The following is an 11,509-nucleotide window of genomic DNA, read 5'->3' as shown; positions in this document are numbered from 1 at the left end:
TAGCAAGGAAGAAAATACTGACAAAGTATTGATAGAAGGTGAGACAGCAGAGACAATAGTATGAAAACAAATAGGTGAAATTAATTGGAAATTATAGCAATACTTAGAGTGGATAAATCATCTGATCTGGATGGCATGCATTTCAAGTTGATAATGGAAATGGGGTGGGGGAAGCTGAGATCTTGGAAAACTTGCCATAATCTTCTAATCTTTTTTAGTTATAGTGTGTGTTCCAGAGGATTAAAGAGTGGCAAAAATGGCACCCTTATTCAAGAAGAGTTTAAATTCATGCCACGTAACTATAGGTTGGACAGTTTAACATCACTGATGGGCAAAGATTTGAAAACAGTAATGAGAAGAAAGAAAAAACAGACACTTGGAGAGGTCTGATTTAATCATGAATAGCCAGCATGGATTTGTGAAAGGGCGATCATGCTTGATTATTTTCATTTTTTATATAATGAAGTTACAGAGAAGATTAGTAAAGGGAATGCAATGGATGTTGTCTCTATGGATTTTAAGAAAATGATAAAGTACCACATAAGACACTGGTTGACAAAATCAGGGTTCTGAGGAGTGGCAAACAGTGAGGATGACAGGATTAACTGCAAGAGGATATAGATATGGATAGCAAGATTGACCGACAAGTGGGAGATGAAACATAGAACATAGAACATAGAACATAGAAGAATACAGCGCAGTACAGGCCCTTCGGCCCTCGATGTTGCGCCGATCCAAGCCCACCTAACCTACACTAGCCCACTATCCTCCATATGCCTATCCAATGCCCGCTTAAATGCCCATAATGAGGGAGAGTCCACCACTGCTACTGGCAGGGCATTCCATGAACTCACGACTCGCTGAGTAAAGAAATTTCTTGAGAAAAATAATTCACAGGGTTTGGGAAGAGAAGCATTTATTGTCCATACCAATTTCCCCTGAAGAAGCTGGTGGTATGCTGTAGGCTGTCTGTTGAAAGCACTTTTACAAAGTTGTTAGATGTGAAGTTCCATGCTTTGAAGCCAGTGTTGACATTTTGATTGGATTTGATTTGAATTATTGTTGTCACTTTACTAAGTACAGTGAAAAGTTTTGTTTTGTGTGCAGTACAGGCAGATTATAACATACATGGAAAGTAGAGTGATTGACCAGAATGAGGAATACAAAGTTACAGTTGCAAAGAAGGTGCACAAAAAACAAGATCAATGTTAGATTTGTAATTTGAGAGATCCATTCAGAAGTCTAATAACAGCAGGAAAGAAGCTGTTTTTGAACCTGTCAGTACGTATGTTTAAAGTTTTGTATATTCTGCCTGATGGAAGAGGTTGGATGAGATTCTAACCTGGATGGAAGGGGTCTTCGATTATATTGGCTGCCTTTTGAGGCATCGAGAAGTATAGATGGAGTCAAAGGATGGAAAGTTGGCTTGCATAATGTTCACTTTTTTTTACAGTTTCTTAGGTCCAGGGCAGAACAGTTGCGATACCAAGCCGTGATGCATCCAGATAGAATGTTATCTGTGGTGCATCTATAAAAGGTGTGGATGGAGGATACCACATGAGCTGTTATTCCTGGACTACACATCCTGTTCCATGGGAGCTCCAGGACGTTTAGATAACCATTCATGCTGGAAGTGACATCTCTGCAACAACTTGAACTCTGGATTACAGAGATTGACCAGCAGCTGCTATAAGCACGATGCATTCATCAGATTAAGAACTTTGTGAACAGTATGTTTATAAACGTGGTTATGCTGCAGTTTAACAGCATGCTGGGAGAGAGAAAGTAAGTAATCATTGCAATAGTTACTAACCCATTATGAGGAGCATTTGGAAATGGTTGATCCCAGTTGACACTGGTCGACTTCTCCACCCTTTGGGTGCAGTTGGTAGCATTCTGCTTCTCTATTATTGATTAGAAATAGTTGTTGTGGTTACTGGGCAGTTGGCTATTGCTCGCATTAAGCTTGTGAGGAGACAACACTGGGGCACTGCATTGGTGCTGTTACGTTTTTAATTTAATTGCATCCGCAATATGATTTTAAGCTTTATTTACATTGATGAAGTCCACTCATAAAAAGGGAAATAAAATTAGGCATGACCAGAATGGAGTAGACTTGCATGTGCATCATATACAATTATGGAAAACCTCAAGGAATTCAAGGAGACACCAACTTTATTGGTCAGAAAACAAAATAAACACACAAATAAACACCAAAATGTGAGTGCACAAATTAAATCATAAATGAAAGCACACATAAATCAATTAAACGCTTCTTTTCACAACATTTACATACAATTCATTTCCAAGAAAAGTTACTTCTTGTTGAGATTTTGACTTTATACTGGAGATAATGTGACATTCACTGCAATTAGACTTTGTGTTATATGGATGAAGCAATCTGATGGATAGGGACAATAAAAGAATTAAGGAAGGTTCCACTGAATAACCAAGCAAAAATAAGTTCCAACAGAAAAACTCAGTTGAGCAGGAGTAAATCAAGGATACAGCAGCAAATTTGTCACCTAACTTAATTACTCTCACTACCGTTTCTCTATTTCTCCACCAATTTTTGCAAAGTAAAATAGCAAACAAATTTCAATACAGGTCCAAAGACTTAGTGAAAATCTTGATGTTGACTGTTGGCTGAAATCTCACTCTCTCTTGTCTCCAGCATGCATATTGCATGTACTTCACTCAATATTTTGTGCACATATATCTGCAAAGAAAATACGATAAAATCAAAAGAAATTCCAATGCGGGCCCAGAGATATGCCTGCAGATTTTGAATGCTGATTGTAGGCTGCAATTGCTTTTCAGCTCTTTCTTCTTCTCCCATGTCTCCAGTAGTCACACAGCAATTGACTAGTTCCTTGTAAGCTTTGATTCAAACTAACCATCTGTGCGGAGCACTGTTCACACAGATGAATGGGCCCTTAGCTTCACTGAGCGCTGCTGGCCAGTCAACACATGCAGGGTCCAGACATCCAGTTTCAAACTGTGAGTATCAAGAAGGAACAAACAGGTTTTGCTGGAGTCCTCTGAGTGAATCTCATTCTCCATTGGTATCTCATTCTGAATATTGATAAAAGTGAAGATCCATCTGCAGAATACAGCCAAAGTCCCTGGCACAATGGCAAACGCGCTTTACCAAAGAAAACTGGGAAAGCAATAGTGGTAAGAGATTTGATAGCTACGGGACGTAAAGGTAATTCTGTGGCTGCAGATGCAAATCAGGATGGTATGTCGCTTCCATGGTACCAGACTGAAATATGTCCCTGAATGGCTGCAGAATATCCTGAGGGAGGAGGGTGAACAGCTGTAGTTATAATCCAAATTAGTACCAAAGCTTTAACCAGAAAGAGGAATGTGGTCCTGCAGTCAGAATTTAGGGCACTAGATAGGAAATGAGCAAGCAGGGTTATAAAAGCAATAACCTCCAGTGTATTCTCAGAAACATGTGCGAGTGAACATGTAAATAGAGTTATAGTGCTAAAGATTCTCCAGTCATTGGGCTCAGAAGAGCAAGGCTGAAAAGAAGGGCTTATGCCCGAAACGTCGATTCTCCTGTTCCCTGGATGCTGCCTGACCTGCTGCGCTTTTCCAGCAACACATTTTCAGCTCTGATCTCCAGCATCTGCAGACCTCACTTTCTCCCCTCAGAAGAGCAGGGCCTATTGTGGTCAGACCCGCTGCACCTGAAGTGATCCAGGACCAATTTCCTAGTCAGGGAGGAGAAAGTGAGGACTGTAGATGCTGGAGATCAGAGCTGAAAATGTGTTGCTGGAAAAGCGCAGCAGGTCAGGCAGCATCCAAGGAACAGGAGAATCGACATTTCGGGCATGAGCCCTTCTTCAGGAATGCCTGAAGAAGGGCTTATGCCCGAAACGTCGATTCTCCTGTTCCTTGGATGCTGCCTGACCTGCTGTGTCAATTTCCTTGTCAGGCAATTTGCCAGTGATATCAGGGAGCGATAAATCAAGCTTAAAAAAAAGACGTAATCGTGAAGAGCAAGATAACATTGCAAATAATATTTGGAGAGGCAGATAGTACTAGAATAGGAAACAGCAAGATATTATAGAGCTCATATTCTAGAGAAAGTGAAAAGACTGGTTCATTAGGATGGTGAGGTGTTCCATTCCATCCCCCACCTGAAGTGTCAAAGAGAGAATATGAGAACAGACTGGCAACTAACTTTGAAGAGATTCCTCAAGTCTTTCAAAGGGATGTATGTAGTAAAAGGGTGGCAAGAGGAGGAGAGGACAACTTGGGACCAAAAAGTGGATTTATCGATGGAGACAGGGTGTACAGCTGAGGTATTAAATGAATATCTTGCATTTGTATTTTCTAAGAAAGAAGATGACGTGCAGGCCCTGGTAAAGGAGGAGGTTATTTAGATGGTCAAAATTATTTAAATTGGTAAGGGAGAAATTTAGGTGAGACTGTCTGTATTTAAGGTGGTAAGGCACCAAGAATGAATGAGATACATCCAAATGAAAAGAAATGAGAGTGGATGTTGCACAGGCACTGGTAATAATTTTTGATTCTTCATTAGACTGAATGGTAGTGTCAGAGGACTGTAAAATAGCACATCTTACACACTTATTTAACAGTAGTCAGCCAGGCAGATGAGGTGAGACTGTCTGCTCTTGAATTCAATGCTACATTTGCCCAAGTTGGCCACCAAGGATCCCGAACTAAACTGGAGCTAATGGGAATGGGGCTGGGGCAGGCGGAATATCTCCATTCGTTGGGTCATACATGGTACAAATGAAGATGCATGTGATTGTAGGAGGTCAGTCATCTTGCTTGCAGGATATCTCTGCCAGAGTTCCTCAAGGGAGTGTCCTAGACCAAACATCTTCAGCTGCTTCATCAATGATCTTCACTCCACCATAAGTTTAAAATTGAAAATGTTTGCTGACAATTGCACAATATTCAGCAGCATTGGTAACTCCTCAGATATTGAAACAGTCTGTAGCCAAAGACATATTAGCAAGACCAGGACAATATTCAGGTTTGAACTGGCGAATAGCAAGTAACATTCACACAACACAAGTGCCAGGCAATGGTCATTATAGTGATTGGAACAAAGTCAGCCAAGTAGGCTTTATAGAATATGAGTTCCCTGATTGGGACTGTTAGCAGATATAAATTGGAGTGTCAGGGGTTCTGTTCACTCTAGGAGCCAGTTCTGAGCTAGCTGGGTCAGTGTCATGTACTATGCATGTGTAAATAAAGGGTGACTTAATGATGGGAAATAGGCCTTTTTGGAGTTATGCCAGACATGCCCAACAAAAGAGAATCTAACCATCGTCACTTAACATTCAATGGCAGTACCATCACTGAATTCCCCTACTATCATCACCCTGGGGCTTAAAATTGACCAGAATTTGAAGGGTTGAAACTTTATTGCTGGAACAGCACAGCAGGTCAGGCAGCATCCAGGGAACAGGAGATTCGACGTTTCGGGCACAGGCCCTTCTTCAGGAATGAGCAGAGAGTGTTCAGCAGGAGAAGATAAAAGGTAGGGAGGAGGGACTTGGAGGAGGGGCGTTGGAAATGTGATAGGTGGAAAGAGGTCAAGGTGAGGGTGGTAGGTCGGAGTAGGATGGAGGCGGCGAGGTCAAGAAGAAGACTGCAGGTCAGGAAGGCGGTGCTGGGCTGGAGGGATCCGGCTGAGACAAGGTGGGGGGGGGGGGGATGAAGAAACTGGTGAAGTCCAAGTTCATCCCCTGTGGTTGGAGGGTTCCCAGTCGGAAGATAAGACGCTCCTCCTCCGACCGTCGGGTTGTTGTGGTTTGGCGGTGGATGAGTCCAATGACCTGCATATCCTCGGTGGAGTGGGAGGGGGAGTTGAAATGCTGTGCTACAGGGTGGTTGGGTTGGTTCGTCCGGGTGGCCCAGAGGTGCTCTCTGAATCGCTCCGCAAGTAGGCGGCCTGTCTCCCCAATATAGAATTTGAATTTGAAGGGGACTAATCATTTTGGAACTGCAGCTACAAGAGCAGATATAGGAATCCTGCCTGTCCATTGTCTGCAAGGTGTGAGTCACCACTGTGATAGAAGGCTACTAAGAGCCTGGATAAGTATAGTTACAACCACACTCAAGGAGATTGACAGCATCCAGGATGAAGCAACCCATAACCACAAGCATTCACTCTCTCTGTCACCAATGCTCAATAGCAGCAATGTGTACCATTTACAAGATGCACTGCAAAAATTCAGCAAGCCTCCTGAGATAGCACCTTATAAACCCATGATCACCAGCATTTAGAAGGAGAAGGGCAGCAGACATATGGGAATACCACCATCTGCAAGTACGCCTCCAACCTACTTACCATACTGACTTGGAAATATATAGCTTCAAGTTTAACCTGAGGGTTGTACTGTAGAGAACAGGAAGCTTCTGCTGGGGTGAACAACAGATCACCCTTCAGTGTCTTCCTTTGTCTGTGTCTGTATCCCTGTTACTTGTTTCCAATTCTAACCTGCTCAGTTAGTTGAAAACTATTCAGCCTCACTCCTGATCATCTGTACTTTGCAGGACCCTATCGTCAATTAACAGAGTTCTTTCTCCTTGCAACCTACAGTTTATAAAGATACATAAAACTCTTACAACTTGTTAAGAAGATATCATGTATCACAAGCTAGTTTGAATTTGAGAGAGAGTCAGTGAGAGTAATGCAGTTGATATTGGATACTTTGATTTGCAACAGGCATTTGACACAGTGCCACACAAAAGGCTTGTCAACAAACTGTTCAGATGCCATCTGATGTTATTACTTGACGAGTCAGATCCCAGATCATTTCACATTTTGTTTTTTTCTTTTTAACAAGGCAGTCTTTCATTGAAACACAAAAATCCATGCTAAAATTTTGGTTTTAACAATAAACAGAAGTTCATAATGCAAAAGAAACAAAGATAAAATAGAATAAAAACAGCTATTTACATATAACACATGTTTAAACATTTCAAAACACAAAGTGAAAGTACTATCCAATAAATCCCAGCAGCATCCTATTATAGTACACATACAGCAGAACGTGCTGGATCTACATGCTAACTTTTGTGACTCATGCACTACAACAACTACATTCCTCTGCACTTTGGAATTCCACAGTCATTCAGCATTTAAGTAACACTGTACCTTTTCATTCTTTTTCACACAAACTGAACAATTTCATATTTTCCTATATTATGTTCCAACTCCAGACTTTTGCCCCATTACTCAATCTGTCCATTTCCTTCCTGAATGTTCTCATGTCCTTTCACAAATATACTGTCCTACTTGTCCTCATGTTGTCTGTGAACTTAGTTAACCATGCCTTCACTCCCCAATATAGTGATTGCGGGATTAGGCTAGGCTTTGTTCTGATGAAAAACCTGATCATTAACTCTGTCAATCTCCCTCCAGATGTGCTCCTGACCAGTAGAATATTTCCAGCAACTTCTGTTTTTACTTGTGCTTTCCAGAACCATCCATGTTTTGCATTTGTCGCTTGATTCTCATTGTTCATACTGTCAAATAGTCTGATTAAAAAGGTGTTCACTCGAGGACTGCACCTGAAATCTGCTACACCAGTGAAAAACATAAAATATTGGTAATTAAGGAAATAAAAGGGTGCAAAACATTCCAGAATGTGGAAATGTGTTTGTGTGCACACAAAACGATATCGAAGGAAACTAAAAATATACAATGAATAATAAAAATGAATACTATAGTTCTTTAAGTATTTGTAAATAATCTAGAATTGCTTACATTGATTAATTATATATTTTGAATTCAGTTCAGCATTAATTCCTAGATAATAATGCAAGATATGCTGTAATGTACATTTCATGTAACAGTCGAACTGCAAAAGACCAACACATGAGAGGCAATCTTTTTACTCAGGGTTCGTCTGTGGAATGGACTTCCAGAGAAAGTGGTGGATGCGGGTACAGTTGCAATATTTAAAAGACATTTCGATAACGACACAAGTAAGAAGGGATATCAGACAAGAGCGGGCAGGCAGGACTAGTTTAGTTTGGGATTATGGTCGGCATGGACTGGTTTGACTAAAGAATCTCTTTCTTTGCTGTCCGACTCTATGACTCCATAAGTATAAAATACAATGTCTCTATAACGATCCATTACATTTTAAAACATAAGACAGTTTTTTTTGTGAGTGAATTTCCTGTATTACCCAACCATGAGGACTGGTACTGCTTCCACTTCACATACAGTACCATTTTAATAAATGATGTTAAATGCCTTAAAGAGTCACTAAAAGATTGACTGTGGAGTCATTGATGTTAAGTTTGAATTCTCTGCATGCCACAATTTCTAAAACAGATTGATGCCAGCTCGGGGTAGACATTCCAATCAATGTAGGTCCTACATGAATATCTGACATGGTCCTGCTACATTCCTGTGAGCACTATTCTGAGATAACATCTTTGCAAAAGTAACTTGACAGGATTGTGGAACGTTGTTTGGAATTGCTATCCTCTTCATATATATTGACTGGACTGGCTTTAAATTTCACTGGTTAGCTGGTTCTAAGCAAATTGAATTGCATTTAAAGAACATGAAACTGCATGTTCTCTGAAGTTGCTTTGCTGTCATTAATTTGCAACAAGTATACCACATTTGATGAAAAGTTGACTCGTAGCTCATCTCTGACACCGGGTGAACAGGACTTTCTCTGCTAAAATCATCATAGCAGCATGCACAGTCGACTGACTGTAAAACTTGATGTAAACCTTACCATTAAAAAAAACACATAGGAATTAGCAAGACAAAATAGTGACAATCTTTGAAAATACAGTAAATGAACCTTTTCTGGAAGTTGAGTTCAAACTGAAGAGATTTTACATGCCATTTGGCTTGAATCTAAGTTGTTTTGATGTACTAGATCTTACATAATTCAGTGCATATAAGCTATTTATAACAACATATTTTGCAAAACCCATATCTATTCACAAGCTTTTCTTGTGAAAGTTTGCTTTCTCTGCACTAATCTATTTTATAACTCCCATTTTCAGACAAGGTCAAGAAAATAATACTTTGTTGTGAAGCAGGCTGCCTTTGCATATGATTACACACATGACTGAACTTTCACTGAAGCTGAATAAATAGGCAGTTATTTGCAGATTTAATCGCTTTTAAGCTTGAAATCCCTGAAGCATACAAATAGTCTTCTTTGCACTGCCAAGAAAATAAACTAAAATGTTTCTGTTACTAATTAGCTAATAAGGCTAGGATTTTGATTGAACCACCATTTGTGTAGTGGGTATCTCTAAAATTGTCAGTGTTGTTTGTTTCAAAGTAGTAGCTGATGGTGCAAGTTGTGTGGTTTCCTGAAAAGATGATGGACTTTTATAATATTCTTTATCAGTCATGGTATATACATCATCTGATGTTGGTTCAAGTCATGTTGACATGTTTTCGTATGATGACTTAGCCTTGTAGTTATAAGAGTTCAAGCACTGAAAACATTTGCCTGAAATTACTTTGTCACCTATTATCATTAAAAGAATGTATTAGCCCATTTGAGAGCACAGTATTTCAGCTATTCTTTCTATTAGTGCATTTTTGAAGCCGGATTCCAGATTAATCTCAGCTCAATATTGCCCAGAACATTAGGACCATTCCAAACAGGTACAACCACATACATTTAACTCAAGTCTTCTGTTGCCAGGCCTGTCAAAGTTCAATCTCAAAGGCACCACTAAATAAAACCCAAGGAAAATACTTACTTGTTGGTCATTAGACAGTTGATAAGAATCAAAGTTCAAAATCACACAATACCAGGTTATAGTCCAACAGGAGCGTCTCTCCTTCATCAGGGCTCAATCCTAACACACAGAATTTATAGTAGAAACTTACAGTGTGATGTAACTGAAATTATACATTGAAAAATTGATTGTCTGTTAAGTCAATTTTTCAATGTATAATTTCAGTTACATCACACTGTAAATTTCTGCTATAAATTCTGTGTGTTAGGATTGAGCCCTCCACTATCACCTGATGAAGGAGCGACGCTCCGAGAGCTAGTGTGCTTCCAATTAAACCTGTTGGACTATAACCTGGTGTTGTGTGATTTTTAACTTTGTACACCCCAGTCCAACACTGGCATCTCCAAATCATGATAAGAATCAATACAGATTTGAAATCTTGTTCGGCAGACAGCTATCAATATTCACTGCAAATAAAGTGATCTCCTGTACATTGGAGAGATCAAGCACAAATCAGGTAGTAATTTTTCTTGTACACATATGCAATTTGCTTGAGTTTCTGGTTGCTTGCCGTTTTAACTCCCACCCCACTCCCAATTTGTCCTCTCTGCCCTTGGTCTCCACAATGTTCCTATGAAGCACAGTAGAAGGTCAAGAAACACCATTTCATCCACCAGTAAGACACTGTACAACCTTATCATTGAATTCATCAATTTCAAATCACAAGTGTATTTCCTTGTTTGTTTTATATGGTAGTGCTAATAATGGTTCTTGCATTCGCTATTTGGTCAGAATTAAAAAGCAACACAGGAATTATTCTGCTTCTTTCCAGATTTATTTTAGGCCACAAACAATGGGGGAAGAAAATAGAGAAACAAATTTGCAGTAAATGGTGTTCTTGTACACCAGTCAATGAAGGCAAGCATGCAGGTACAGCAGGTAGTGAAGAAAGCTAATAGCATGCTGGCCTTCATAACAAGAGGAATTGAGAATAGAAGCAAAGAGGTTCTTCTGAAGCTGTACAGGGCCCTGGTGAGACCGCACCTGGAATATTGTGTGCAGTTCTGGTCTCCAAATTTGAGGAAAGACATTCTGGCTATTGAGGGAGTGCAGCGTAAGTTCACGAGGTCAATTCCTGGAATGGCGGGACTATCTTATGTTGAAAGACTGGAGCGACTGGGCTTGTATACCCTTGAGTTTAGAAGAGTGAGAGACGTATTGAGACGTATAAGATTATTAAAGGATTGGACATTCTGGAGACAGGAAACATGTTTCTGCTGATGGGAGAGTCCCGAACCAGAGGACACAGCTTAAAAATAAGGAGTAGGCCATTTAGGACAAAGATGAGGCGAAACTTCTTCATCCAGAGAGTGGTGGGTGTGTGGAATGCTCTGCCCCAGAGGAGTGGAGGCCCAGTCTCTGGATTTGTTTAAGAAAGAGTTGGATAGAGCTCTCAAGGATGCTGTGGTTCTGTTCGCCGAGCTGGAAGTTTTTGTTGCAAACGTTTCGTCCCCTGTCTAGGTGACATCCTCAGTGCTTGGGAGCCTCCTGTGAAGCGCTTCTGTGGTGTTTCCTCCATTGGCTGTAGTGGCCGGTATATTGGGTCCAGGTCGATGTGTTTGTTAATGGAGTTTGTGGATGAGTGCCATGCTTCTAGGAATTCCCTGGATGTTCTTTGTTTGGCTTGCCCTATAATGGTAGTGCTGTCCCAGTCAAATTCATGTTGCTTCTCGTCTGTGTGTGTGGCTACTAAGGATAGCTGGTCGTGGCATTTCGTGGCTAGTTG

This window comes from Chiloscyllium plagiosum, chromosome 17 (genome assembly GCF_004010195.1).
Source record: "Chiloscyllium plagiosum isolate BGI_BamShark_2017 chromosome 17, ASM401019v2, whole genome shotgun sequence".
NCBI classification, from domain to species: Eukaryota; Metazoa; Chordata; class Chondrichthyes; order Orectolobiformes; family Hemiscylliidae; genus Chiloscyllium; species Chiloscyllium plagiosum.
Note: the sequence above shows the minus strand (reverse complement) of the source record.